This window comes from Mauremys reevesii, linkage group 2 (genome assembly GCF_016161935.1).
Source record: "Mauremys reevesii isolate NIE-2019 linkage group 2, ASM1616193v1, whole genome shotgun sequence".
Lineage (NCBI taxonomy): Eukaryota > Metazoa > Chordata > Testudines > Geoemydidae > Mauremys > Mauremys reevesii.
The window spans coordinates 177,785,426-177,807,186 of NC_052624.1; the positions used below are offsets into that span (position 1 = coordinate 177,785,426).

A 21,761-nucleotide genomic window follows, 5' to 3' on the forward strand; every position below is an offset into this window, starting at 1 on the left:
ACTTGCTTTCCCCTGCCCTGAAGCGCCAGAATACCAAGATGAGAGCAGCCCTCACAGTTGAGAAGTGAGTGGCAATAGCCCTGTGGAAGCTTGCAACGCCAGACAGCTACCGGTCAGTCGGGAATCAATTTGGAGTGGGCAAATCTACTGTGGGGGCTGCTGTGATCCAAGTAGCCAGTGGAATCAAAGAGCTGCTGATATCAAGGGTAGTGACTCTGGGAAGTGTGCAGGTCATAGTGGATGGCTTTGCTGCAATGGGATTCCCTAACTGTGGTGGGGCGATAGACAGAACCCATATCCCTATCTTGGCACCGGAGCACCAAGCCAGCGAGTACATAAACCGCAAGGGGTACTTTTCAATGGTGCTGCAAGCACTGGTGGATCACAAGGGACATTTCACCAACATCAACATGGGATGGCTGGAAAAGGTACATGACGCTTGTGTCTTCAGGAACTCTGGTCTGTTTCAAAAGTTGCAGGAAGGGACTTTCTTCCCAGACCCGAAAATAACCATTGTGGATGTTGAAATGCCTATAGTTATCCTTGGGGACCCAGCCTACCCCTTAATGCCATGGCTCATGAAGCCATACACAGGCACCCTGGACAGTAGTCAGGAGCTGTTCAACTATAGGCTGAGCAAGTGCAGAATGGTGGAAGAATGTGCATTTGGACATTTAAAATCACGCTGGTGCAGTTTACTGACTCGTATAGACCTCAGCTAAACCAATATTCCCATTGTTATTACTGCTTGCTGTGCGCTCCACAATATCAGTGAGAATAAGGGGGAGACATTTATGGCAGAGTGGGAGGTTGAGGCAAATCGCCTGGCTGCTGATTACGCACAGCCAGACACCAGGGCGGTTAGAAGAGTACAGGAGGGTGTGGTGCGTATCAGAGAAGTTCTGAAAACCAGTTTCATGACTGGCCAGGCTACGGTGTGAACGTTCTGTTTGTTTCTCCTTGATGAACCCCTCCCTCCCGCCCTTGGTTCATTCTACTTCCCTGTAAGCTATCCACCCTCCACTCCCCCCTTCGATCACCACTTGCAGAGGCAATAAAGTAATTGTTGCTTCACATTCATGCATTCTTTATTAATTCATCACACAAATAGGGGGACAACTGCCAAGGTATCCCGGGAGAGGTGGGGGGAGGAGGGAAACACCGGGTGGGGTTGGGGAGGAGAGAAGGACAAGGCCACACTGCACTTAAAAACTTTAAAACTTATTGAATGCCAACCTTCTGTTGCTTGAGAAATTCCCTGGGGTGGAGTGGCTGGGTCGTCGGAGGCCCCCCCACCGCATTCTTGGGCGTCTGGGTGAGGAGGCAATGGAACTTGGGGAGGAGGGCTGTTGGTTACACGAGCTGTAGTGGCGGTCTTTGCTCCTGCTGCCTTTCCTGCAGCTCAACCGTATGCTGGAGCATATGAGTTTGATCTTCCAGCATCCTGAGCATTGACTCTTGCCTTCTGTCAGCAAGCTGACGCCACCTATCATCTTCAGCCTGCCACCTCTCCTCGTGTTCCTGTTGTGCTTTCCTGCACTCTGACATCGTCTGCCTCCACACATTCTGCTGTCCTCTGTCAGTGTGGGAGGACAGCAGGAGCTCAGAGAACATTTCATCCTGAGTGCGTTTTTTTCCCTTTCTAATCTTCACTAGCCTTTGTGAAGGAGAAACATTTGTAGCTGGTGGAGGAAAAGGGAGAGTGGTAGTTAAAAAGACACATTTTATAGAATAATGGGTACACTCTTTCACGTTAAACCTTGCTGTTCACATTACATAGCACGTGCTTTTGTTACAAGGTCGCATTTTGCCTCTTGTATTGAGGGCCTGCTGGTTTGATGTGAGAGATCACTCATGCTTCATCCCTCCCCCCACTGCGTGGCTAACAGAGGGGAACATTTCTGTTAAGCCATAGCCAAATAGCCGAGCAGGAACGGGCACCTCTGAATGTCCCCTTAATAAAAGCACCCTATTTCAAACAGGTGACCATGAATGATATTACTCTCCTGAGGATAACACAGCGAGATAAAGAACAGATGTTGTTTGAATGCCAGCAAAAACTGGCACCATACACTTCCATGCTTTGTTCTTTAATGATTCCTGACTACGTGCTACTGGCCTGGCGTGGAAAAGTGTCCTACCATGGCGGATGGAATAAGGCCGTCCTCCCCAGAAACCTTTTGCAAAGGCTTTGCGAGTACATCCAGGAGAGCTTTATAGAGATGTCCCTGGAGGATTTCCGCTCCATCCCCATACACGTTAACAGACTTTTCCAGTAGCTGTACTGGCCGCGAACGCCAGGGCAAATTAATCATTAAACACACTTGCTTTTAAACCATGTCTAATATTTACAAAGGTACGCTCACCAGAGGTCCCTTCTCCGCCTTCAGTGTCCGGGAGCCCGCCTTGGGTGGGTTCAGTGGTTACTGGCTCCAGGTCCAGGTTGAAAAACACATCCTGGCTGTTGGGGAAACCAATTTCTCCGCTTCCTTGCTGTGAGCTATCTTCAATCTCTTCATCATCATCTTCCTCATCCCCAAAACCTGCTTCCCTGTTGCGTGATTCTCCATTGATGGAGTCAAAGCACAGGGTTGGGGTACTGGTGGCTGCACCCCCTAGCATGGTATGCAGCTCATCATAGAAGCGGCATGTTCGGGGCTCTGATCCGGAGCGGCTGTTTACCTCTCTGGTTTTTTTGGTAGGCTTGCCTTAGCTCCTTAATTTTCACGTGGCACTACTGTGTGTCCCTGTTATGGCCTCTGTCCTTCAAGCCCTTTGAGACTTTTTCAAATATTTTGGCATTTTGTTTACTGGAACGGAGTTGAGCTAGCACGGATTCGTCTCCCCATATGGCGAGCAGATCCCGTACCTCCCGTTCGGTCCATGCTGAAGCTCTTTTGCGATCCTGGGACTTCATCATGGTCACTTGTGCTGAAGAGATCTGCACTCACCTGCACCTTGCCACACTGGCCAAACAGGAAATGAGATTCAAAAGTTCACGGACCTTTTTCTGTCTACCTGGCCAGTGCATCTGAATTGAGAGCGCTGTCCAATGGAGCGGTCACAATGGAGCACTCTGGGATAGCTCCCAGAGGCCAATACTGTCGAATTGCATCCGCACTACCCCAGATTCGACTCGGCAAGGCCGATTTCAGCGCTAATCCCCTCGTCGGTGATGGAGTAGAGAAATGGATTTAAAGAGCCCTTTAAGTTGAAAAAAAAAGGGCTTCGTCGTGTGGACGGGTCCAGACTTAAATCGAGATAACACTGCTAAATTCGACTTAAAATCATAGTGTAGACCAGACCTGAGAGGAGAATTTGGCCCATTTTGGTTTACAGTGTGATGCCATGTTTTCATACTCAGATAGGCACCAGTTACCCCAGAAAAATCCTTAATGATGCCCTTGTTCCTCAGCATGCTGCTGTGGGGTTTTGTGGGGAGTAAAGGGGTATATTTTTGTAGTTGCACCTACTGTGCCCACATTTGAAAATGTATCTTGAAATGTTTAAAAGAACTCTGAATAATATACTCTAATAAAAGTTTGTCTTCAAAAGTACCCAGCATTATTTTATCTGAAGAAAAGAGACAGATATTTGTAGGAGATCAAACGGATACAATATCTTAAGAAAGAGAGTAACTAATTTAAGTGAAGTGAATGCTTTTATGCTGGTACAAAAGTATTATAAAATATTAAATACACCCGCATTCTAAGGCTGCATTTTCATCCCAGGCTCTGGTGACATGTACAAACCACTCAAGTTTCAATTTTGTGGGTTATATTGTCACCAGAAGTTCTGACTAGTACTGTATAATTTAACAAATGACAGTTGGATACAATATGATTTTAAAATGACAAACTTTTTTATTATTATTATTTATTTTATATTTAAAAACAAACCTCAATGTCTATGGACCGTCTAGACCCAGAGAAGTTTTTGTCTGGCTCTAAATTTGATGCTCAAATTACAAATCCCAGAAAATGGTTACAATATAGTACAAAAGTTGATAATACTTTCACTATTACAGTGCATCCAGAAGCCACTGTATTAAAACACACACACAAATATATAGGCAGCATAGGTTGAATTCACTTCTTCCTGCACAAATCCAGAATAATCAGGGTTTGTAGAGGGAACTGCGTGGGATTAGAAGAATGGACACAGCAGCCAGTCTGCTTCAGCCTATTAGCTGGAATGGTGGCTATAGTTTCAGCATGCCCCTGTGCAGGAGTTTTAAGCCATTGGATTCACATAAATTAATTGCCTGCTCCATGCAGATCTATCCAGGACCAATAATGGGTCCCTCCTCGTCACCAGGCAGTGCAGAGGAGCCTTCTGTGCAGCTACCCTCTTTGTCATCTCCAGTGGATGGCTAAATTGGGGTTTATGTTGTGTGAAGGGGTGTGCTTGGATGAAATTCACCGCAGAGGACTAGCATGTCACAGGGTCTGGTCTATGCCCCAGCCTGTACCCAGTCTCCCTGGGAGTGACCCATTTAATGTGCTGGCCCCTAAGGACTTGTACAGTTCCACAGCCTCCAAAACTAGGAGACTGGGCCTTCGGCATCAGCGCTCCATGGCTCCCTGCCGCGACTCCGGCCCCACCTGTGGGAAGTTTGTACTGTAGCCCTTCAGGGGATGATGCTCTCAGTGTATATTTGCAGCGACACAGGTAGCCTTTTCAAAAACAAAGTAAGCACTTATTAGTCACCTGGCACAGAGAATCTGGAAGTCCTTTGGTTAGCAAACAGAGGCAGAAGTTAAGCCATAGTAGTCCAGTCTGGTCAAACCAGTGCCATGATGAGCCAGCCAAACTGTGATGGATGGCATCTCTTGTTTTCACTCACTCTTCCCCTCCACGTTGTCTGTCTTCTTGCAGTTTTCTACCTTTAGATGTTGATGGTTCAGTTGTTGGGCATCTCTTTGCCTTGCTAGTTGCTCTGTTGATTTGGGCTTTGTTTCAGCTGGTTGTTTAATGACTGTATTCATTCCATCCATCCAGCCCTATGACACTTATCCTTCCTTCACTGTTTTAGCAGGAGACTTAAACTCTTTTTTTTTTTTTAAACAATGCAAAGTTCAGAGGGAAACCGAGGCAAACATAGTCTTCATAAAATATTTCAGAAAATTCTCACTTTGTCACACAGCCCCAGGCTTATACACCCTTTAAATCAACAAAATTGGTTTTAAATGGGGTTTAAGTGCTAGATAGGCTTTGTGCTGTCTTTTTGCAAAAGTTGCAGCCTTGGGTGGATTTCACCTTATATCATAGAATCATAGAACTTAAGATCAGAAGGGACCATTATGATCATCTAGTCTGACCTCCCGCAAGATGCAGGCCACAAAAGCTGACCCACCCACTCCTGAAATAATTCTCTCCCTTGACTCAGATGTTGAAGTCCCCAAATCCTGATTTAAAGACTTCAAGTAGCAGATAATCCTCCATCAAGCGACCCCTGCCCCATGCTGCGGAGGAAGGCGAAAAACCTCCAGGGCCACTGCCAATCTACCCTGGAGGAAAATTCCTTCCCGACCCCAAATATGGTGATCAGCTGAACCCCGAGCATGTAGGCAAGACTCTCGAGCCAGACACTCAGGAAAAAGACTTTCAATATCCCAACATTGACCCTCGGTACTAATTACCAGTGGTGGCACGTTATTGACCTATTGACTAAATCACGTTATCCTATCAAACCATTCCCTCCATAAACTTATCAAGCTTAATCTTAAAGCCAGAGAGGTCCTTCGCCCCCACTGTTTCCCTCGGTAGGCTGTTCCAGAATTTCACTCCCCTGATGGTTAGAAACCTTCGTCTAATTTCAAGCCTAAACTTCCCGACTGCCAATTTATATCCATATAGAGATAGTTTATAAAACAATTCCCTAAATAAAACAACCAGTTTCCTGTCAGTTAGTGTGACATACTATGTCATTATGGTTATGTTAAACTGTGAATTCTCCCTGAACATTGAATAGTATGAATCTCACATGCACACTTCTGAATTTTTTTTATTTTTTTTCTGTTTTGCTACAAGTGTTATTGCCACTTTCATACAGAAAATGGCATTGCTGTAAGTTTTTGGATTGTGGTGGCACTTATTTGGAGTTGCAGGGAATTAAAATGAGAACAGATGGGGGATGAGACTTGAAGGGAGATTCCACAAGTCAAACTCAGGTTGGTTGTCATTCAGAAATAGAACTGACAACTGTGGGACTAGTTATGTTAGGCCATTCCAGTCTAAGAGTCAGATCCTGCACTCATGTGTATGGGGCACACATTCTCTTCTATCTGTGGGCAGGACAAAGATCTAAATTTTACCATTTGCATTCTGAACTGGGCAAGATCAAAGACAACTTGGAGAAAATGAAAGAGAAAGGATGATGGTAGATTTTAAAATAAGATTTGGGTTAAATGACATTTTGGTGTAGATTGTGGGAAATGAATATTAGGTGATGTTAACACATCCTGAAGAATGTGTATCAGGCTCTGCTTTCTTGTGTGTCCATTTCCCTCCTAGGCCTCCTTGCTTTCACATACAAACTTAGGCCTAACTGAGGCAACTTCAGTGATTCTGGTGACAGCACTGTGTTTGGTTTGTTCTTTGTAGCTTGGATTGCTTTGCAGTCCAAGTTTTGACTTTTTAAATCAGTTACTATTTGATAACCTCATTTTATACTCTGCTGACTCTGCTTGCCTTAGGTATATAGTATGAGCATGTGAAGTTATATAATTGCAGTAACTTCAGTTTACTGTCATATAATGAATGATTAATGGGATAATCTATATTTTCAAAATACATAAACAACTCCGTATAATCGGTAAAATATTTCCAGAAGACAAAGACAAACTGCTAAGGCAGAGGACTGAGGTGCTTGGGACTTCTTTAATGAGCTGAAATCAGATAGAGTCTCACAAATCTGTTTGAATTATGTATATTGTTGCCCCTGAACATTTTCATATACATGAGCTGTTGCATACCAAGTTCTAGTAGTAATTGGCAGCTGCTGCATGGTCTTGGAAAAAGATATTACAAATACCTGAAACAGGAAGTATTAGTAAGAGAAGTGAAGTTGTGTGCCACACTAATGTGGTGGCCTACTTGCATTGTTTGGGCCTTCTGTTTCAGTTTCCTGTTTTGGCTTCTTGCTCCTTGAAGTAGCAGGAGATTAGAGAGCCGAGGAGACACCATGCTCAGCCCCTCTGGACAAGGAGTTAACAGTGACTCCTCTGACTAGTGTGGACCACAGTCCTGCATTTGTACATGCTTAACTTTACTGATGTCAGTAGCCCCACCCTCACATCCTTAAAGTAAAGCCTGTGTGTGTAAGTGCTCTTTTAGGCCCCAGCCCTACACACAATGTTGACTGGCTCTGAAAAGAGACCCATCTGCTCTCCTAGCCAAAAAAATGGTGAGTGAGTCTTGAGGTTGAAGGGATATAAAATGGAGAGAATGGTGTGTGTATGTGTGTGAGAAAGAGTAACTGTTGAGGGCCCAGAAAGAATGCAGAGAATTCTCTAACAAACATATTTGTATCTCATGATTATGGGAACTGATCAGCCACCATGTATTCTCTCGATTTTAAATAGAGAGTATTAAGAGTAGTTTATAAAATGTATAGACAGAATTATAAAAAGGGGGTGGCTTCTAAAGTGTCATGTCTGAGGAAAAATGTATTTAATGTACTCTTGTAATATTAATGTGTACACTCTCACTGAAACAGTCATGCGCTCACAAACTCTTAAATAGACTTGGTCATATTGATGGAAGAAAACTCCTCACTTTCTGAAAATGGTTTGATGTAAAATTATTTCATTCTTTAAAAAATGTTAATTAGAAACAGCATTAACTATAGATAGGCACAGGAAAGTGGTAAATTTGCCACCTGCTAAAGTCTTTACATTGAAATTGGATGTCTATCTAAAAGATATGCTCTACTGCAAATTATTGTGCTTGACAGTATCTACTTGCATAGCAGGGAAGGATAATTTCTTGGTGAAATGTTGTGACCTGTGTTATGCAGTAGGTCAGACTAGATGATCATACTGGTCCTGTCTCGCTTTTAGAAGTTATTAATCTGTGCTCAAGGCTTTAAATTATATATAAATGGATGAATTATTCCAGTTTATATTGCATGTAAATATATATGCCATTTGTGTGTATGCATTATGGTGTAAAATCCATTATAGTGTAAAATATAAAAGTAATTACACATGTAGGCATACATGTGTGTGTGTGTAGAGGAATATGCGTGTGTGTATATCTTTTAAAATATTATTTCATTCCTTTTGAGAGAGAAAATAATAATTAGCCTTATTTAGTAATGTGTCAGTAAGCAATAGCTGGGAGTTTTCTTTTTCAGTCTCTTTTGCACTAATGAAAGATAGTTGCACTGCTTAGCTTTGCTTCAAACGGCCGTGAGTGACTATGAAGTGGCTGGTTTAAGGTTACTTTCGTTTTCTGCAGACCGGTCACAATGGCAGAGTGTTGCTGCATTCCATTCACTGACTATAGATATAGAAAAGAAACGGAGTGTACCATGCAGAATGTTTAAAAGAACACCATAATTTTTAACCTATACCAGATGCCTTTGAAATTAAAGCTATGTTGGAGTGGTGACAGTAGCATAAGAAATGTTCTGTAATTTGTGGGAAGTGTTCTGAATAAATACAGTACAGATTAAGGTACATTCCAGTGAAAGGTTAATACGAGCATGTGCGTGTATGTAAAAATGTATAATAGACATAAAAAGAAATTCTGGTTTTATTATTTTTAAATTTCATTAGCCACAACACAGAAAGGAGTTCATAACAATAAGCATCAACATCATGAATTTTCCATTAACCTACTCTATTCCTGACGCTGCCCCTATCTAACTCATGTTATGAATCATATTAAGAAAAAACACCCTGTTTAGCCCATCCAGGGGAAAAACCCTTACCTCACCTCATCTCCAAAAAAACCCCCAAACACCTACTTGCCCTGTTTCAACTACACCAAATTCTAATCTATTCTTTACTACATAGATGTACAGATACACTTTTCCTGTCTCACGCAAGAACAGTGTTGTCCCACTTTCTTTTGCTGAAATGTAATAATATTACAAATTACAATAGTAAGTTGAACATGTTAAAGAAATGGGTCAATGGAAAGATTACATTTTCAATCCACGTAAACCAAATGTAATCACATACAGAATGCAATATCTCAAACCAACAGAAGGAAAGTGAATCTCAATTTAAATCTGCCTGAGTAAAACTGTGCTCAGATTTGATATTCAGTAATCTTATAGAATTGGCACTATCATTTTGAAACACTGAACTTTTTAAATGTTAGATGCATGTGTTTTCCTTTCTTTTAATTCCAGCATGATTTTCTAGTTTTATTTTTGTGGCCTTTTTAAAATCCAGCTTCCCTCTACTACTCCCATAATTTTCTATCCAAGGTAGTGACTTATAGGGCCCTACCACCATGGTATCTGAGCACCTCTCAATCCTCACCATAGCCCTGTGACACAGGTAAGTGCTATTATTCCCATTTTACTGATGGGAAACTGAGGCACAAAGAGACTAAATATCTTGCCCAGGGTCACACAGGAAGTTGGTAGAGCTGGGAACTGAACCTGGGTCCCCTGAGTCTCAACCTAAAGCACTGGTGCCTGGGTCATTCTCTCCACTTTGTGCATGCAGTTGATAGTGGATGCAAAATGACAGATGCATTCATGGAGGTTGGGTATAAAAAAATCAGGATCCTAATATTTAGTCTTTCAGATTATTCTAAGAGGTATGAGACAATGAAATAGGGCACTAAGCTGTGTCTTAAAAATACACCCTATTAGAATAACATATCTCATTGATTGACTATCCAGAAACAAAAGTGTCTTTTTGTCATAAAACAAACAAAAGCTCACTTTAGTTTGAAATGGAGTGTGCAACTAAGGGATGAATATTTATAGCATACCACGCCTCTCAACTGCCTTCATCCTTTTCATTCATTAAAAGGGACCCTTTGAAATTGCCGGTGTAATGAAATTGTGAATTCTGTGCACCCGACCTTGTTAACATTGGGTCTAATTCACCCCTGTGGAGAGAGCCAGCAGAAGGCCTGTGCAGGTAGCGTGAGGCTATCATAAGTATTCCTATTGGATTCAGGTGTTGCACTGGCTTCTGCATGGGGGTGAATTTTATCTAGTGTCACCATATGGCTGACAAATCTGGAATGGGAAAACTACAGAGGAACAGAGAGAATGATCAACTCTGCTTGATTTACCTCTTACCTCAGGGCTATTTGGGAGTTTGTCTCCAGCTACTTTTTAGCTACTTGGTAGAAAACATTTTGTATTAGGCTGTTGTTACTGCTAGGGAAAATACATTGGTAAAAAAGCATACAAACCTCTTCCCCCTTTTGGTGGATGAATGTTTCCAGCAAGAATAGTTGGTTATGTAGGTGGAAAGATTCTCTCATTACATGGATTATGGGGGAGAAATGTCAGTGTTTTGGGGCTCTATTTAAGGAAATTTGGAAGGGGCATTTGAAATCCATATTGAAAAGAAATATCCAGGACAAGTGACATAAAATCAGACTTAGACTGCTAATATAACAATCATACTTCTATCTCGAATATTCTGCTGGCTATCTTTGTAAATTACACTTAAAATTTACTGTTACTGAAATGGAAGGGTAGGGGGGAGAAGAGTGATATCTCTTGTTTTCCAGATTGTTAGGGTTGGGCTTTTGACAGCACTTCGTGTATAGTCAGTTTCACAGTTTTCCCCTATATAATCATTTAGTTAGTCAGTTTCCCTTGATGTTTCTGTGCATCTTTCACACCGCAACAGGGGAGAGAAGAACATTGTTAAAGCCGGGGAAATGTGGTTGTAAAACCACAAAATATGGGGCAGGCATAATACCTGAAACTACTTTTAACTCCTTTTATTTATTTTTTTAATTGACTAGATTTCAGGGTAGTGCTCTCCATTTTAAGGCTGAGTTTATTATTTTTATCACCATTTTATTTATTATTGACATGCTACTAATACAGTGATGTAAGTGTACATAGCACTTACCACACAAAATATACTGACCTTCCCTCAGGGAAGGTAGCAAACCTTCTGGGATAAGTGGAAGGAAGGAGAAGAGTGTACAGCAATTAGGGCAAGTCTACACTACAAAATTATATTGACTTAAGTTATGTAGACATGCAGCCACTTCAGTAATTAAATCACTTTTGCACGTCCACGCTACACTCCTTGTGTTGGCAGTGTGCATCCTCACCAGGAATGCTTGCACTGATTGAACTGTCAGTGTGGGGCATTGTGGGATGCCCTCTGAAAGGGGGAACAGTCGATTGTATGCAACGCAGTGTCTACACTGACACTGCATCGACCTAAGAGCTACGCCCTAGGAGGTGGAATTATTAAGTCACTGTAGTGTGCGAGTTGCATTGGTCAGAGCTACATTTTAGTGTAGCTAGGTCAGTGTAAGCTGCCTTATGTTGACCTAACTCTGTAGTGTAGACCAGGCCTTAGATCATGTAATTGCTTTAGTTAGTAAAAGCCACATCTTAGGCATTTCATAATTTTTCTGTCTTAGCTTTTTTCCTTTTTCTTTGTAGATATTACCGTGAGGAGATTAGAGTGAGTAGGCCTCAGAGAAGAACGGATGTATTGAGAAGTTTGAAAGAGAGCTTGCATTGGAAGGGCCAATGACCATATCATCTTCTAGGACTTGTACAATACCAAACACACTTTTGAAGCTTATCAAATAACAGCCCTGGTCTAGCAAAGCCCTTAAGTTTGTGCTTAACTTTGAACATGTGAGTAACCACATTGAAGTCAATGCTCACATGCTTGGAGTTATGTATGTGCTCAAGTTCTTGCTGATTTGAGGTCAACAATAATAAGATATTAGTTAAGGATTTTTTTACCCAACTAGTGTGTTCTGTTTTTAAGCAAGCTTTTGTGGCTGTGGTTGTTTGGAGGTAGAAAAGGAATATAATTTATACTTTAATAATAATGAAATCTAGCTCTTTTATAGCCCTTTTCATCAGTGGATCTCAAATTGCTTCATATTGGAGGTCAGCATCATTATTCTCGTTTCACAGATGTGGAAACTGAGGCACTACTATAGTGAGGTGCTGTGGAAATATTGTCTCGATATTGTATGTACTTAATGCTATACTACACATCTTTTAAAAAAATGTGCTATTACCCCAGTAGGGTTCATGTGAGAGTCAGTCTGTCAAGTGTGACAAACCTTGTTTCCTGGATTGGACAGTCAGCAATCCACAGAGTTGATTACAATCCCATTATTTGTTGACGTTCTTATGTAGTGATTCATGCTGAAGAAAAGGAAGTGGAAATACAGATGACGGGGGAATAACAAAACACGAAACAATTATAAATCTTGTCAGTAATATGTGGCATGGCAGCTGACATGGGAACTTCATCTACTTCCGTATCCTATCTCCTTCTCGTTAAAGGAAGGGGGTTGGCTTAAATAGTCCTTTTAAATCTGACCAATTCTTCTAGCGCCCAGGTCCTTGTTATTCCACATTAGGGCTTTTGTTGCTTCCCTGACTGCAACTAATGGCCTTGTTGGAGTCCAAAAGCATTATCTTCTCTTGCTAGTTCTGGTGCTGCTGCTGGTCGGAGGCTGGTCAATTCCGGAGAGCTGAAGAATGTTAATGATGTCATCTCTGGTGTTCCCTGTAACAAAGGATGCTGCAGAAAGTTTCTGCTAAAATTACCTGTTTCCCATGGCATGAGGGGAAATCTATTTTAACATAGCTAAGTGACCTAGATTGTTCACTCTGTGGACAACTACCTATCAATAAACAAACACATGCTACTGAAAATCCAGCCTAACATAGCCAGCCTACAGGTGGGGTGGAGTTCAAGGTACAGATCTCCTCTTTAAATGCTGAGCTAGCTCTTTTTTAAGGCAGAGAGTAAGAGAGAGAAGAACCTCAAGGCTGTGTGCTCTGATAGCTGCTCTGCTCCCTTCAAAATCCATCTCAAGGGACACAGCATTTCTTAATTTTTCTAGAGGCCCTACATTTAAGTATGCAGATCATACACAGGTTTTACATATTTCGCTACAGTGAAGTATGCTACCTCTCTCACACTGTGTACTTACCTCAGACAGTTATAATTGTTTATAGTGTTTTTCATTTTTCATGTGCATATCGAAGCTTTATGAAAGAACCTTATTTCCGGCACCAGCTTGTCCAGATAGGAGGTGTAGACAATAATCATTTAGGAGGTGGCAGTGCAGTGGTTCTGATATCGGAACTCAGAGGTTTTTTAAAGCAAGTGAAGTGTGGGCCTTGTTTTGCAATCCCTCAGCGCATAGGCCTCCCGGACAGTTCAGTGGTAGCAATCATGATGGTATTACCTGGACTGGACCTCATGTTTGTAATGTATTGATTTCCCCCTTTGCCCCGCTGTACATGCTTAGATACTGTGGCGAAGGAGTACCTAGGCAGAAATTCTAAAACAAAGGCCTATTCCTGCCGCCTACACGTCTGAGGTCTCCAACTGAGTGGTGGTGTCAGGAGAGATTACGTCTTTGAAAGACACAATCCCACCTCCTCCTGGGCACAAGGAGAAGCATGGTGCGGCACAGGGCTTGCTACATCTTTTAACATGATTAGCAAACACTCCAGCCAAGGCTGGATGAAGGCTTGTAGACAACAGGCATGTGCCTTAGGGCCACAGCTGCAAAAGCCATGTGATAAAGTCACCACCGTAGCTTTCAGGGTCTCTTTTTAAAAAGAATGTATTTTTCTGGTCCTCTCATTTGCAGAGATGTTTAGAATCCGTGTGCAGCAGATGTCTGAGTCTGCAGACAGCCTCCAGTGCAGGGAAGACCAGCAGCAGACACTAATGCCAGAGAGGAAGCCAACTAGTACTATGTACATGAGCAGAGCATATCCCCTCTTTGTGGTGAGGAGCCCTGCCACTGTTTGAGTGGAGGAAAAGGCACCCTGCTGCCACTCCCACCACTGTCTGGGGGAGTAATCTGGCCATCACCATTTCTCCCTCCTTGGATGGCATGGGGGTATCTCTAGGGCTCTGGATTATCCTAGTCTGGCCCTGACTGCATCCTGATAAGCATGGGAGTGGAGCCTGGCTCTGCCCATTCCCTGTCCAGAATCACCTCTGGAGCTAGTAGTAAGTAGTGCAGGCAGTTCTAGTCATTCCCACCCTTTTTCTCCCCCCCAGTACTTGGAGATGGATTGTCTGCGTCAGTGTGAGAGCATTTGTGCAGGGGAGCAGTTCACTGTACCCTCTCTTCCCAGCCCCCGTGCAGTCACACAGGGGGAGGCATGATCTAACTCTTCCTGTGTAGTGCATCCTGGGGTTTAATTTCTTTCTTTTCTTGATTCTTTGTTTCCACTGTTGTGGTTTTCGTTGGTTTTGATTGTAGTCAGACATGTTAAAATGATTAAGTACAAATTGCAGGGGATGGAAAACTATCTTGGTCAGTTTAGCACAGACAACACTCTCAGACAAATGCAAGTATGAAGCAATCCAGCAGAAAGACTCTTTAACAGTGTTGCCAACTCACACCGTTTTATCAGAAATCTCGCGATATTTGGGTTTTTTCTCGCGATATTTGGTGTTTTTCCAGCTTCTGGATTCAAGCAGCTATAAAACAGTTCTGTGACTACTATGAAACCATGCAGCCTTCCACGGATGGCTTTGCTCAGAGAGCTCTGGAAAAGGCAGTAGTGCTGATAAAAGTACAACCCAGCAAAGAGTTTCCTAGTTTGTATTTTATAAGGACCAGATTCTGATACTGTTACTTATTTTGAGTAGCACCTCTCTCTACAAGGGGTCTTTTGGACGTCAGTGGGTTGTTTTATTGATTAAGGTGCTATTTAACATGTGTTAAGAGTGTCTGTCACTTACCTACTTAGTTGTATATTGTTGCTGTTAGTAATAATATTTATTTATTATCACCTAGCCATTGTGCTTGGTGCTGGCTCCCATTACCATAGTATCTGAGTGCCTTACAATCTTTGTTATGTGTATCCTCGCAACTCCTCACTGCGAGGTAGGGTCATACTACTGACTCCATTATACAGATGGGAAACTGAGGCACAGAAAGATTAAAGTTAACATTTATAAAGTATGTAAGTGATTTAGGATCCTAACTGCCATTTTCAAAAGTGTCTAAGGCTCAGATCCTCAAATGTATTTAGGCGCCTTACTCCCATTGAGAGTTAGGCATCTAAATACCTTTGAGGGTCTGGGCCTTAGGAGTTTGCATCTCACTGAAAGTCTTGGACACTTCTGAAGATGTTATGTTACATGACTGGCCCAAAGTCACATAGGGAGTCTGTGGCAGAGCAGGGAATCTGGCCGTAAACGAGCATTATTTATTTATTTTAAAAAATTAAAGATAAAGGTGAAAGTAAGAATAAAATAATTTTATGTTCCTGTAGATCTTAAAATACAACCGTCCATCTCTTACATTTAAATAACACAAAGACTGTGACACAAACACAGAGGGAAGCTAGGAAGTTCATAGTAAAGGCTGATAGCCAGTAACTCATGCCCATTACATTTTGTCTTGAATTAATACTGTTTGCAAGGTGGGGTGAGGCATAGACAGATTGTCTTCCTTAACTTTGAACTTCCAGGCTTTTCAGGATTAGGGTCTCAGCTTTAAAGGGTCTCATCCTGCTCCCACAGGTTAGTGGGCCTGACTGTGCAGGAACAGCTTATAGTTACTTAAACAGGAGCTTTGGGATTCTGTATGTAATGTGTAAACTGCTTTAGGGACTGGTGAAATGCATGTTGTTTCTGTGCAGATACTAAAAGAAAAGTAGCAAAGGGTTTAGGGGTACTTCCACCCTCTCTTAAGTACATCAGTTTTTGTTCCCAGTATTTTTTACAACTGGAGATGCAGCATCATTGATTTTACTTTTTGAATCACTGACCACTTTTGGAAAAGTTACTTTTTGTTTGCAGAAGAATGCAGAGTCCCAGAGAGACGTGGATAATGACTCCACTTCTTAATTAAAAACAATGGAAAAAATTATTCAGTGCTGCCTGTCCGACATAGCGGGAAAAAAAGCAAACAAACGGTTTGCTTAAATGCACGTAAGCTCAAATTCTGTCCTCAGTCACATTGTGAAACTTCCTTGACTTCAGTGGGGGTTTCACAGGTGTAACTGAGGGGAGAATTTAGCTATACATTTTGTATAGCAATTCCAAATACAGTTCTAAAATTTGTTTATAAAACAATAACTAACATGCCCAGAATCCAAAGGGGATTGTGAAATGGGATGAAGGGTTCTCAAAGAGAAAATGAACTCAGTGCTGGTTCAAAGCACTGAGTCATTTAATACTGCAAGAGACAGCTTAAACCTTAAATACTGGACCAAATGCGTCCCTGTCATAAATGGCTCTACATGAGGGTGAACATGGCCCGTTGATTTACTACAATCAAAAGGAGATTGAGTATGCTGATGTAACTCCTAATCTCTTACTTCAAAATCAAAAACATTCATGCCTTTTTGGTGATGGCGGGGAATATCAAAATTGTATCATATCAGAGAGTCAGCAGTTTCACTCATTCACTCACCCTCCCACCTTTCTTTCCTCCCTCCTTCAGCCAATCTGTCTTGTGTTCTGTAAATTCCAAAATATTGTTGTACCTATTTACTGTCTGGTCTGATATTTTCCCACATATTAGTATTAAAAAAGATTAATGTGACAAAGTGAATGGTGTAGATCTTTAGGCAGTCAATCAAACTTCACATATAGCTTCCTTAAATAATAATCATGAATGATCACTATCTACTGTAGCAGTTTGTTATTTAACACAACACATTTTTCTGATTTGCATCTACAGTGGTTCTTTCCTTTCCCTCACGCAATTTTGTATTCTGTTGAATGAGGTACTCATTGGTTCATTAATGACCACACAATATTACAGTATAGTGTACCAGAGAACATGATTTTTAAAAAATACTTGACCTTTGTTGAAGGCAATTGGGGGGGAGAAAGGACAACCTACAGAACAGTCATCAGAGTGCTTTTACTCTGGGTAGTTAACATGGTTGCTTTAGGAAATAAAATATACATTGGAGAGAGGTCAGGGATTTCCCCTGAGCCACCTACCAACCACTTGAAGTGACATTTTCATTCTGAGTGTTTCTTTTTTTGTTTTTATTTAAGTATCCTGGAGCACAATGGAAAAGTATTAATACAAGACATCAGAAAAAAGTGCTGCAATGTCTAGTGTGCTGAGGGGAAAAAGAAAGACTTATGACTGCATCTTGAAACACTCTCAGATGATTTGAGGTAAGTGACGGAAAAGGTTTTGGCACAAATTCTATTGTAATTAATGTAATCATTATTCACTTTTGAATCTCATGATGTCTTTTTAACCTGCATTGATAGGGTGTGTGTGTGTGTGTGTGTGTGTGTGTGTGTGTGTGTGTGTGTGTGTGTGTGTGTGTGAGAAAATAACATAATTTTAATGGCAAAACCAGAGAAAAAAACAAAAATATGTAGTTCTGTTTCTGAAATTAACTACCTGAGCAAACACTATCCAGCAGACACGTATGCATGTGTTTAACTTCATGCAAATGATTAGTCCCAGTTGAATCAATGATGCTTCTCATATTTAAAGTTATTCACATGCGTAAGTATTTGTGGGATAAGAGACTATATTATACGATCCTGTAAAAAGAAAGGTATTGTATAAAATATAGTGGATTGTAGGAAAATGCCTATATAATCTCTTATTGTTATAGAACTTACATCAGTAATCAGATTTTACAGCAGTCTGCGGAAGGTACCTTTCAATTATATATATTTTAAAAATCTTCACCTGGAATATCAGACTTCTTACAGAAGTCTGTTAATTTTATTTTATCTTTAATATTTTGCCTGGCTTAACTGCTTTGTTGGTGACATTCTAAACTGGTGCTGTTAAAACAATACATAAAGTCTCCTTTCTGAACCAGAGCTATGAATGGTGCATCAATATTTGGGTAACAGCAAAATCAGCACTTCTGACATTCAGACCACTTTGTGTTGTTTTGTTTTAGCATTTCCTGAATAAAGAGGGTTTAAATATGAATTTCAGTGAAGAGCCTTGTCTTTCATCTTTGTTCTTCGTTTTCCAGGCCTTTATTTTGCTTGAATTCAAAAGAAATGACTGAATTTTTGTATTGAGTAAGGGTGAAAATACGGTACAGTTGTAAAACTGTGATCCTGATAATACTATAAATAATCATTAAAAAATCCTGTGGCCTCCTTCCTGAATAGAAATACCAAACCATTTCTTCCATTCCACATACAGGTGTTTGGAGACAAAAAATTACTGTAAGAAACCTGCACAGTTGAGGGCATGGATGAATTGTTGTGTTCTCTCATCGGGCAAGGGTTAGCCATGGTGTGGAAGGGGCAGGGAATGTGGTATCAGGCCCGTGCAGACCATGAGAACCACCAAGGAATTCCAACACCAGCCCGCCAGATCTTGGGGCATCTCTATAGCGTGCCTGCATCTTTCCCTTCATTCCCCCTTCTTCAAGCAGCATGACTGCCACTAGTATCTCTGAGAATTACTCAGCTCTCAAAAAGGGAAGTTGAAAAGCCATGGAACTGACGTTCTTGTTGTAAGGAGCAGCCTTAACGCTCAGGAGGATTTCCAGTGCACCACAGCACTGCAAACAGTTACTGATCAGCTCCAAGAAGACACACAAAAACAGCACCGTGAACGGAAAGGAGAAGATGGAAGAGCAGGTCATCAGCTTGGAACATCAGGTTGCTGAAGGGGAAAATGTGTTTGGCGTCTGCCATATCCTCTGTGTTCCTCTGCCCCATCCAGCTATGCTGATCAAAATCCTACAGCAAGATTACAGGGGTCTGCATTCAGCATGGCGGGGAAGGGTAAAATGCACAGTGTATCCCTTTCCCGTCCTCTTTTTCATATTGCCCGGACTAATCTGGATGGTATTTGCACAAGTTTGCTCCCTTCCTTGCTGCAGAGCGGAGGAGAGCATAGCAGGCCTATGGACACTGATTTATAAGTTTGTTTTGGAATCAACAGGCTCAGCGCTGGGGATCAACGTATTTCCTCTTTGGTCACTGATTTAGGGCTATTGCTTGGAAAATTGTACTAGTCCTGAAAGCATTCATACTATTCCAATAACTAAGAATCTTTGCAAACTGCTGAAGATTATTACTTTATGCCATCTGATTGCTTAGTTTCCTCCATGCCTTCAGGTGGTAAAAAGCATTGCTTTCTAGATCTAACTTTTCTTCAGGTAGCAGGTGATAAAAATCATGTCAGAATTCAGCTAGTGCAAGAAGAAGATATTGAATCAATTTAACGCACTTCTAATGTTTGATATCTCCTCCTGGAAGAGACTCCTGAGGTCTCTTCCAATCCTAATCTTCTATGATTCTATGAGTCTATGATCTCACAACCTGTCTTGACTATCTGATATTCCAGGGAAGCTAATGAGTCACCCAGCAGACTAAATCGGGTGATGAATCTTGGTTACATGCCACCTGAGGCACCTTGCGCATACGCTAAGAAAAAGAAGTGATACAAAACGTTCATTTGTTTCTAGCCCTTTGTGGACCATAAGATATTGGATCTACAATTATTTCAGGCCAGTGTGATGTCTTTTATTTGTGTGGTTTTTTTAACCCTGGTGCAATGTAATCCACATAGTTTTCCTTTCCCAGTATCCTCCTAGTTTTTCTTCAAGTCGTGCCTTTATGGGTGCTCCATGTCAAGATATATGCACCCATGCACTCTTGATCAGAGATTTTTGTCAGAATTGTCCATGTTTGCGCCCTAGACACCCTTGTGCCCTAGTATAAGGGTATCTAGGGAAGGGAGACCCTGCCTCCACTCCAGTTCTTTCTCAGTCATGAAGGTCTAGCAAATGACTTGGAGGCAGAGGAGAAAGAAGGCAGCTAGTGGAGCACCGATAGTGATGCATGTCTCGAAGAACTCCAGTTACTGTACAAGATAAATAACCTCTTTAGCTGTTGAAAAGGAGCTGAAGTGGTAGTGGTCCACCTCTTCTTATGTACCCTTATATTGGGGCACAGCGTTTTCTAGGGCACAGGCAAGGACCTGCAGATGCTGCTGACAGATATCTCTGATCAAGAGCACATGGGCACGGGTATATCCTGAAGTGGAGCACCCACAGTGACACTACTGGAAGCACTCACATTACTGTACAACTTAAGTAACCGCTCCTCCTCCTTCTCTTCTGAGCCAAGGACAAAGGTGGCTATAAAGTACAGGGGAACGACAGTGTGTCTGTGTGGCCTTTTAAATCATTTGGACAACTTTCTTTTGCAGTCACAATGGGTTTGTCCTGTTTAGTTTTCTTCTCAGACAGGTGTGGAAGACCATTTTTGGGAGGGGTACTAGAGAAAGGAAAATACAATGGCAACATGAGCTACATTATAAAATGCATAAAAATTGTATGGCAACTTCTGCCATTTTCTGGATTCCTTGTCAGGAGGACTTAAAGAAATAGTGCACCCTTTTGTGTGTATAGAACATAAGGTTCCCTGGTGGATGTCAGTGAGTTAATTGGATGTCAACTGGGCGGCAGGGTTGGGTTTCTTCTGCATTTTATTTTTCACTTGGAGTGTATCATGGGATCTGAGCCCTTCAAGATGTGCTAGTTTTCTTTTCCATTTTCCTGCTCTTCCTACAATTTACCTCCCAGCCCCTGATCCTCAGGTCTCCCAAACCATTACATTACTGTAGCCTCTGAAGGAAGATATCGTTGGTTGGCCTCCTTTTTGGTCAACTAATGAAAAAGCCCCCCCCTCCCCCCCGCTTTTCCCCAAGAGCTGCTTTGGTAACCAAAGCAACTTGTGTTAAGTGGAAATGAGGCTTTGCTAATTTGTGTGCTTGCTTAGAGTTCCCTGCATATGGATCTTTTCAATGGGGTGTGCCTTTTGTGAATCAGAAGGAGAGCTACAGGCTGCCAGACACATAGTGCAATTGTTCATTTGTTTACATGTGTGAGTGTAAGCTTTTGTAAAAGGGAGGTGCTGGGGAGGGAGAAGAGGGAGCTTTATTGTGTGTGGTTGAGTGAGTGTCATGAAACAACACAGTGCATGGTTTCAGGGAGATACAGGCTGCCTATAGTGTGTCTGATGGGTATGTTCCATTTAATACGGATGAGCAGTCCCTCTGATTTTCATTTATTAGTAAGCCATATAAAAATTAAATGACTTGAAGCTGAAGTAGCATTTGTCTACTCGGGCTGTAAACCACAAAAGGCAAAATATTCAAAATCTGAAAAGTTTCCAACACTTTCTTTAAATCATGTGCATTGTCTTTCAAAAGAGCAATGTAAATCTGAATGAAACCAGTACTGTGATCCCGCAGTGAGGCTATTCATTATAAAGGCCATAAAAGGCATAGTAGTATAGATTAGACATGGCTCTGACCCAAAACCTGCTTGCAACTTTGGGAAAGTTAGAATCCAGATCTGAACTTTGTGTTTTAGGGCCATTTCTAGTAGAGGGTGATTTTTAACTTCGTCCATAAAATTGGAGGAGCCCACAGGTCATAAAACGGTGTTATTAAATAACATTTTGCCTGTCTGTGACCTGCCCCTTTCTTTTCCCAAGATCAATGCTGTATAAGTGCAGAAGCCATGTTTTTTAGCACACTTGTGGCAAAAGCACACTGATTCAGGGACCTGTGGATCACTTTATCTGGTTCTGAACTCCCATCACACAGATGTATTTTTTTTA

At 41.7% G+C, this 21,761-nt stretch overlaps 1 protein-coding gene across 16 annotated transcripts in view; it reads left to right on the forward strand.

The window, feature by feature from the left end:
* The window catches only part of ATXN1 (ataxin 1), a 290,595-nt gene that overhangs the window by 73,308 nt on the left and 195,526 nt on the right, over positions 1–21,761 (forward strand). For 12 of the 16 annotated variants that reach the window (XM_039521465.1, XM_039521454.1, XM_039521471.1 and 9 more), the window contains one exon: positions 17,190–17,315. The exons of 3 other annotated variants lie outside the window; for them this stretch is intronic. The gene's annotated coding sequence lies outside the window, so the exon portion shown is untranslated. Of the gene's footprint in view, positions 1–11,797; positions 11,813–17,189; positions 17,316–21,761 lie in introns of those variants that run through there. One more of the 16 variants, XM_039521456.1, reaches the window with a different exon arrangement.